Source organism: Anolis carolinensis, unplaced genomic scaffold, assembly GCF_035594765.1.
Source record: "Anolis carolinensis isolate JA03-04 unplaced genomic scaffold, rAnoCar3.1.pri scaffold_7, whole genome shotgun sequence".
Classification (NCBI taxonomy): Eukaryota; Metazoa; Chordata; class Lepidosauria; order Squamata; family Dactyloidae; genus Anolis; species Anolis carolinensis.
In genome coordinates, this window is record NW_026943818.1 from 8,939,877 (window position 1) to 8,949,254 (window position 9,378).

General features: G+C 45.2%; 1 long non-coding RNA gene across 1 annotated transcript; it reads left to right on the forward strand.

Annotated features, from left to right (window-relative positions):
• The first annotated feature begins 6,253 nt into the window (after positions 1-6,253).
• On the forward strand, positions 6,254-7,914 carry LOC134293249 (uncharacterized). Its single transcript, XR_010000273.1, has 2 exons — positions 6,254-7,224; positions 7,802-7,914. It is a non-coding gene; the product is annotated as an uncharacterized LOC134293249 (long non-coding RNA).
• The last annotated feature ends 1,464 nt before the right edge of the window (positions 7,915-9,378 follow it).

The window sequence follows — 9,378 nt, forward strand, 5'->3', positions numbered from 1 at the left end:
GATGAATGGTCATGAGTTTTCTTGTTTTTCTGTCCAAGTTGTCCAGTTCCGCCTGTGTCCAGTTTATAATGCCAGCAGTATATCTTATGACAGGTATGGCCGAGGTGTTTATGGCCTTGATGGAAGCTTGACTGAGCTTGCTTTTGAGAATTTTTCTGACTATTATTATTATTATTATTATTATTATTATTATTATTATTATTATTTATACCCCACTTTATCTCTCCCGAAAAAGACTCCAAGTGGCATTTATATAAATTGACAATAAAACAACACAATTAAAAAAAACTGGGGAGAAAAAAAATATTTTTATGACTCACGACATGAACATGTGCAGGAACGTGGTATTAGAGGGCCTTGAATCGTGATGAGCAAAATTGTGGGATAACCCAAAACAGTATCGTAATGCAAATCACATTGCATGGGAAAATTAGTTAAAAATGGGTGCTCCGTAGATCCACTTGTGCACATTTAGCCAATGCAAAGTGACTCTGGGAAGAAGGCAACAAACTGTTCTTGCTTTAAGAATAGCTCAGAGATCCAAACAAAAGCATAGCCTTGGCACATATGTGCCCGGATCCCGACAAGGCTTCCCTCCTCCTCTGTTTAGGGCCATGAAGGAACTCTTTGGTAAAAGGAGATGGGGTTTTTCTCTCCCCTCGTGTTTATTTATCTAAAATTATTTAACTAGGTCACCCTACTGAGATCAATCTGCCATTGACAGAGGCGAGCTCTCCCGCTGGCTCCTGAGGTTTCCCTTGGAGTGCGCTGGGCCGCTCTATGCCGCTTTTGTGAAGGAACGGGCCTTACCCCCCTGCCATCCCGTCAGCTCAGTGCCGTCCAAAGGCCTCTCTCCAAATTCAGCACACATGTCGGACTCGGTGCCATCTGATCCAGATTAGAGCAAGGCCCACGCTGGGATCCTCCAGCCGGCTCGAGATGCGAGCTGCGGTCGGCCTCTAATGCTCTTACACAGGTTTCCTAATGAGCAGGCATTTCACATGTGATATATTATTATGTCTGAATCTCTCCTCCTCTTGCTCCTTTTTCACTTTGAACGAAGGAATGGAAACAGGAGGGGCTCGAAAGGAGGAGGCGGGTTTGGTCTGGCTTTTGCTAGTATTTCGCTATTGGGTCTGTGACGCTGGCGTATTTCTCGTTCCTCGTTATATTATGAGAGCTGGGCCTTGGAGAAAGTTGAAATGTGGTGCCACGATAGTGTTACAAGTCCCATCTGGGTCGCCAATGTCTATAGGTATTGTGACGGCATGCCCGAGCCTTTGGGAGAAACTATAGTGTCTTGCTTTACTCTGGGGCTATCTGTTCAAGACCCTTAACATACATAGGCACTTTAGGCAAGGTGAAAAGATAAGCTGCAATTAACTGCAATGAATCACTCTGACCAGGAGGTCATGAGTTCAAGGCCCACTCGGAGCCTATGTTTGTTTGTCTTTGTTCTATGTTAAAAGGCATTGAATGTTTGCCTATATGTGTAATGTGATCTGCCCTGAGTCCCCTTCAGGGTGAGAAAGGCGGAATATAAATGCTGTAAATAATAAATGACTCCACCCGGGACTATTATAAGATAGCTTAGAACAATACATTACAAAAGGAGATTTTGCTGGTTGCAATCATCTCTCTGGAGTCCTTAAAAGTCTTCTGCTGCAAAGCAATGGTTTACAAGCTGGTACTTCTAAGACAATATGGAGCCTCCGGTGGCTCAGTGTGTTAAAGCGCTGAACTGCTGAACTTGCAAACCGAAGGTCCCAGGTTCAAATCCGGGGAGCGGAGTGAGCACCCTCTGTTAGCTCCAGCTTCTGCCAACCTAGCAGTTCAAAAACATGCCAATGTGAGTAGATCAATAGGTACCGCTCCGGTGGGAAGGTAACGGCGTTCCATGCAGTCATGCCGGCCACATGACCTTGGAGGTGTCTACGAACAATGCCGGCTCTTCAGCTTAGAAATGGAGATGAGCACCAACCCCCAGAGCCGGACACAACTAGACTTAACATCAGAGGAAACCTTTACCTTTAATATATATATATATATATACACACACACACACACACACACACACAAACGCACCAGTCCCAGAGACAACAAAAGCTTAAGCTGATCAAAAGCTTCTGTTGTCTCTGGGACTGGTTGTATTTGAATACAGGCTGAATACAGGTGCTAAGGATGCATTTTGGATTGCTTGTGCCTAGGACTACCAGACAACGCCCAAGCCTGTAGTCACTATAGCTCTGCTGCAGAAAGAGGAGGAGTCTAGCAAGAGAGATCTGCACAGGCAAATGGAATAGACCAACTAAGGCTGGCCTCTAGCGGGGTTTTATGCTCCACCCAAAACTAAGGGAGGTATCTACACTATTGGGAAAACCTAAACAGGGGGAACTAAAGCAAAGGAGAGATAGCTTAGAACAATAGATTACAAAAGAAGATTTCTCTGGTTGCAGTCATCTCTCTGGAGTCCTTAAAAGTCTTCTATCTCTGGTGCAAAGTAATGGTTTACAAGCTGGTGCTTTTAAGCTCTCTCAGTCTTCTACCTTGTGAATCTTAAGCTGATCAGAAGCTTCTGTTGTCTCTGGGACTTGTTGTATATGAATACTGCCTGAATGCAGGTGCTAAGGATGCCTGTTTTGGATTGCTTGGGCCTAGGATTACCAGACAATGCCCAAGCCTCTAGTCACTGTAGCTCTGCTGCAGAAAGAGGAGGAGGCTGGCACAAAGGAAGACACCATCTAAGCAGTCCAGACAGATGGCCATCCAGCCTCTGCTTCAAAACCTCCAGAGAGATAGATGGAGTAATTCAGTTGAACATCTCCCCCAAGTTGAACATCTGATTGTGGAATTCCAGACCTGGTGCGGTAAGGCGCCTTTGGTCTCCAGCAATACCCAAGAGTTGCACAATTTCTCAAGCAATCCGTGGGCAGAGCAGGTGCTGCAATATGTTTTCAGGGATGTTGTTTTTCAATTTCCAGGAAAGGCAACAGATCATGATGAAGATTGGACATTGTGTTGTTTACTTTGGAGTTGTTTACTTTGGAGATGAGCACCAACCCCTAGAGTTGGACACGACTGGATGTTTACCTTTACTTTTATGTATGGATTTGTGAACCTACGAGACGCAGATTGTGATGTGAGGTCGTGGCCCTTGTTTCACAGAAGTTAACAGAAAATTCAACAAGCAGTTGCATTAACAAAGCCCATAGTTAGAAACATTTAAAAGACGTTTAAAAGATGAAAGTTGAAAGATGAAAGTTGAGAGATTAAAATAGTTAAAAGCATGGCACGCTGTGTGCAAAAACACGCCTTTCTGTGCCATCCTCTCATTTAATTTCAACACCAAAGGCTTGCCTGAAAACAAAAGGGACGGGACCGGTTGATTCTCTTGTGGAAGGGAGTTCCATCGCCCCGGAGAAAATGACTTTGATCGAGAAATCAAAGCCAAATTAAGGGGATTTGATTCCACAAGATGGAGTCATGGCATTCAAAGTGCTCTAATTGTGCAATGTGTATACTAGGCATGTCCGATCGATGAAAAAAATGTTTCAATTCTCGTCTCTAAAGTAGGGGGCGCTGGCGCTTCGATATAGAAAGTATTTCCGATTTTTTCACCCAAAAATTTCGGATATTCCCGAAAATTCGTAATGATTCTAAATGTTTCTAAAATAGCGGATGCGCATGCGCAATCGCTACACACCGGGCTTATATGGCAATCTTCCATGTGGACACAGAGGACGTTAGCCCCCACCTTTGCGTCCATCGTGGAAGCTTCTGATTGGCTGGGGAGCGGCAGCCATGTTAGGCTGCGCTAAGCTCCCATTCAAGGTAGGTTTTTTATTTTTTAAAATATATTTAACAAAAATTTTTTGGGGAAAAATATTAACGAAACATTAAGAGACAATTAGAGAATGGGCCAACAATGGTTCGAATTACATTGCTGGTTGCGCTGTGAGACAATGTCTCGGAATGCGTATCAAAAAGCGAGAACAATCCGAAATAATTCTGATATACGATTCAAAACGATTTTTTGGACATGTCTAGTGTATACATCTCAGAGGCCTCACAACCTCTGATGACACCTGCCATAGATGTGGGTGAAACGTCAGGAGAGAATGCTGGAACATGGCCATACAGCCCAGAAAACTCACATCGTCCCAGAAATCATCTTGGTTTTTCATTTACGGAAGGGTCCGAGCACCGTTTTATGAGACAACTCAAACCTCCCCAAAAATGGCCCGAAGTGGCAGTTTCCTTGTTGACAGCCGTTTCCGGAAAGGGCACGGAGGGACCCATTCTGCTCCCGTCCCTATCCACAATGCAATAAACCTCACCCACCGACGAAAGTGCAAGCCGAGTAATGTTTTAATTGCTAACTACAGGCAGGAGACGCATCGGACACGGCCGAGGAAGATTTTACTACCTGCACCTGATATATTTATCAGGGAAATTGCGGCTCTCCCAAGCAAAACTAATTCACCTCGTCTCTGGAACGAAGCCATTCCGAGGGTCTCCTGTGATAAATTTAATATTGACAGAGCTGCTTAGATGAGGCTTTTCTCCCAGCTTGCCATTTCTGGATGTGGTTTTTCTCAAATGAAGAAAGTTTGAGGGCTGGTTTCCCCTCCTTTTCTGCAAAGAGTTGCATGGACGTAAAAGTTTCTTAGCCCTTAGAATTGTTTTCTGGCTTCCTATGAGCTGGAGTAGCATCAGAACAACAATAATAGAGGGAATGTCTGTCTGTCTGTCAGAGAGAGAGAGAGAGAGAAGAAGGAGGGAAGGAAGGAAGGAAGGAAGGAAGGAAGGAAGGAAGGAAGGAAGGAAGGAAGGAAGGAAGGAAGGAAGGAAGGAGAGACGTAATGTAAAGAGAGATGTGTCAGGAGAGATGCAATGCCTAGAGATTTTCTCCTCTCATTGAACCTTAGAAGAGATGGAGTTTAGAGTAGCTAGGACCCAGTTCTTTACTATTGAGAAATATCGATATTACTTTTTGTAAATAAACCTTTTGTGATTGTAAAGACAGAACTCTGCATGTCAGCCTCCAAAGCTCTAAATTCTTTACAGCCACATGGCACTCCATGCTCTGCTTGCTGTGAGCTGAATGCTCAATTTTAAATATACTGTGTTTGCATATTTTTGGATGCTCTGCTATTTTGGGTAGTTTTCTCCTAACTCACATCACAGAAAATCAATAACAATGCTGATCAGGGACCACTTTGACCAGGGACCACTTTGACCAAGGACCACTTGACCGGGGACCACTTCACCGGGGAAAACTTTGAGCAAGGACCACTTTGACCAAGGACCACTTGACCCGGGAAAACTTTGAGCAAGGACTACTTTCACCGGGGACCACTTGACCTGGGAAAACTTTGAGCAAGGACTACTTTGACTGGGAACCACTTGACCCAGGAAAACCTTGAGCAAGGACTACTTTCACTGGGGACCACTTGACCTGGGAAACCTTAAGCAAGGACTACTTTGACTGGGAACCACTTGACCCAGGAAAACCTTGAGCAAGGACTACTTTCACCGGGGACCACTTGACCTGGGAAAACTTTGAGCAAGGACTACTTTGACTGGGAACCACTTGACCCAGGAAAACCTTGAGCAAGGACTACTTTCACTGGGGACCACTTGACCTGGGAAAACCTTGAGCAAGGACTACTTTCACTGGGGACCACTTGACCTGGGAAACCTTAAGCAAGGACTACTTTGACTGGGAACCACTTGACCCAGGAAAACCTTGAGCAAGGACTACTTTCACCGGGGACCACTTGACCTGGGAAAACTTTGAGCAAGGACTACTTTGACTGGGAACCACTTGACCCAGGAAAACCTTGAGCAAGGACTACTTTCACTGGGGACCACTTGACCTGGGAAAACCTTAAGCAAGGACTACTTTGACTGGGAACCACTTGACCCGGGAAAACTTTGAGCAAGGACCCAGAAATCCTAACAGCTGGTAAACTGGTTGGGATTTCTGGGAGTTGAGGGCCAAAACATCTGGAGACCCACAGGTTGAGAACCACTGGGAGAATCTATGAGAAGACCTTGAAGCCCAGGTGCATTGGACATGATTTCATGGCTACTTGGTCAGGCTTAAATTAAGGAGTGTGGGCCAGTTTACCAGCTGTTAGTCTTTCTGGGAGTTGAAGGTCAAACATCTGGAGACCCACAGGTTGAGAACCACTGGGAGAATCTGAGAAGACCTTGAAGCCCAGGTGCATTGTACATGATTTCATGGCTACTTGGTCAGGCTTAAATTAAGGAGTGAAGGTCAAACATCTGGGGACCCACAGGTTGAGAACCACTGGGCGAATCTGTGAGAAGACCTTGAAGCCCAGGTGCATTGGACATGATTTCATGGCTACTTGGTCAGGCTTAAATTAAGGAGTGCGGACCAGTTTATTAGCTGTTAGGCTTTCTGGGAGTTGAAGGTCAAACATCTGGAGACCCACAGGTTGAGAACCACTGGGAGAATCTGTGAGAAGACCTTGAAGCCCAGGTGCATTGGACATGATTTCATGGCTACTTGGTCAGGCTTAAATTAAGGAGTGAAGGTCAAACATCTGGAGACCCACAAGTTGAGAACCACTGGGCGAATCTGTGAGAAGACCTTGAAGCCCAGGTGCATTGGACATGATTTCATGGCTACTTGGTCAGGCTTAAATTAAGGAGTGAAGGTCAAACATCTGGGGACCCACAGGTTGAGAACCACTGGGAGAATCTGTGAGAAGACCTTGAAGCCCAGGTGCATTGGACATGATTTCATGGCTACCTGGTCAGGCTTAAATTAAGGAGTGTGGGCATCACGCCTTTCAGAGGACCACTGCTTGAGGTCCTCCAGGGCAATTCTATGGTGGGTGGAAAAGTCTGTTGTATTTTAGTTATTGCTTTTGAACATTCTGGACTTATTTTTAGACAGTGACTCCTAGAATCCCCATTGGCCACAGTGGTTGGAGGAGCCTGGGAGTTGTGATGCAACAAAAGAACTTCTTGAAGCAGTGGGTGGAGGAGCCTGGGAGTTGCAATCCAACAAAGCAACTTCTTGAAGCAGGATTGTTTTGGGGCGGTTGTGGCACATTCGGAGCACATCCCGAGTCATGGAAAGGCCTGCCTTTGGCTAATCTTATCCGGGACGTTTCTCGAAAGATGAGCAAGTGTAGGAAGAGAAGAAAGCAGTGTGTGTCCCAGATAAATCAAGAGGTCTCCCGCGAGGTGAAAACCCATAAACACAACCTGGGGGCCGGCTTGTCTGGAGGCTTAAAGTGGTTACTATGTTGGGCTCGTTTCTCCCTCCCGAATCCCATAAGAGCCTCCGATGTTTTATTCAGAGGCTGAGATTCCTCCGTCTCCCACATTCCCCGAAATGTCACCTTTATCCCGCCAAAGAATACAGGCCATTGTCTGCTCCTGCCGCCCCCCGGCCCTCTCGAGTCATCTCAAGCCGTTCTTAGTGTCAGCTGTAATTCTGTCAGTAACTCAATCTGGGACCGGCTTGGACCCTTGAAGTCATGTTGATAGGATCCTTTTATTTCCATCTCGGCTCCTGGGTTCTGTGATGAATGCCATTTTGCGGTGCGCGAGAAGTTTAAACGAGCAGAGCACCCTTGGAGTAATAGCATGGATACGTTTTTTAAAAAATTCTCCAGTTATACGAGGATTGAATGAAAAGTAATGCCTCCACCTTCGTTACTTGGGTTGGGGTGGGAGTATTTTCATAAATCAAATGCAGAAATGATCCTTAGAATGTGCTCTTTAATTACCACTATTTACTTTCCCACATAATCACCAGACAATTGGATACATTTCTACCATCATGGAAGAAGTCAACACTCTGTTTCCGCAACCGGCGTCTCACAGTATCTTCTCCTCGCCTCCCAGATAATTAAAACTCTATATTGCTTCCGTTGTTGCAAAACTTGCCTTCCTGTTGACTCTGGCTTACGGAGACCCTTGGCGAGATTGATTCCTCAGTGTCTTCCTTGGAGATAAAAGACTTACTTGTCCAAGGTTTCCATGTGGGTTTCCATGAGATTCCAGAGATTCAAATTCTGGTCTTCCAGAGACTTGGCTAGCGAGTCTACTGGGCCTGAATCCCGTTGTTTAGTCCCAATTGGAGTAGATAAACTGAACTCGTTGAATGTTGAGACAACATCTAAATAAATAAACTGATTCAATGGGTCTACTGTAGTTGGAAAGCACAACAAGGTTCAGGTCAAGTTCAATGTACGAGCGTTGAATGATAAGTAATGCCTCCACCTTTGTAACTTGGGTTTGGATGGGAGTATTTTCATAAATCAAACGCAGAAATAATCCTTAGAATGTGCTCTTTAATTACCACTATTCACTTTTCCACATAATTACCAGACAATTGGATACATTTCTGCCAACGATGAACAAGTTTTCTGAATCTGTCACAGAAGAAGTCGACACTCTGTTTCCGTGACCGGCGTCTCACAGAACCCATCGTGCACAGATCTTCCGATAACCAAGCAAAGCAATAATGTGACCTACACTTTCTTGTGAAATGCCGATGATGCTTGAAATTTCTCTCTGAGTGATACGACGATCGTCCTGAATCCATCTGTCAACCTCTTGCTTGTGAAACTCGGTGGTTGCTGACGTCCAACTCTTTGTTTGTCACGCAAGTCAGATGTTCCCACTTCAACATCTATAAACTTACTCACCCAACGACGCACAGGACTCACATCAACACAATCACCATACACAGCTTGCATTCTCTGATGAATCTCCTTTGGGGTGATCAAGAATTCAATGACTGCACGTTGCTTAAGTCGCATTGACTGACCGTCTGCGCAGGGTTCCATGCTTTGCACTTTAACAACACAACCGTTCAATGCTAAGGCTCCCCCGTCTGTGCAAGGTTCCATACTTTGCACTTTAACAACACAACTGTTCAATGCTAAGGCCTCCCTCCAAATGGAACTGTAGAGGAGAGTCTACTGAACAAACCAGTACCTGCCGCAGACCAGGACTGCCATCTGTTGAGGAGTTACGAAGGTGGAGGCATTATTTTTCATTCAACCCTCATATAACAGACGGACTTTGTGACTGTTTCGCTTGGAGAAAAGAAGATCAAGAGGGTACACAAAAGCCATATTTAAATATTTGAATAGGGGAATGAGGATAGGGAATGTATTGTCGAAGGCTTTCATGGCCGGAATCACTGGGTTGTTGTGTGTTTTTCACGCTGTATGGCCACGTTCCAGAAACATTCTCTCCTGACGTTTCACCCACATCTATGGAAGGCACCCTCAGAGGTTGTGAGGTCTGTTGGAAACTAGGCAAGCGGGGTTTATATATCTGTGGAATAATGTCAAAGGTGGGAGAAGGAACTCTTGTCTGTTT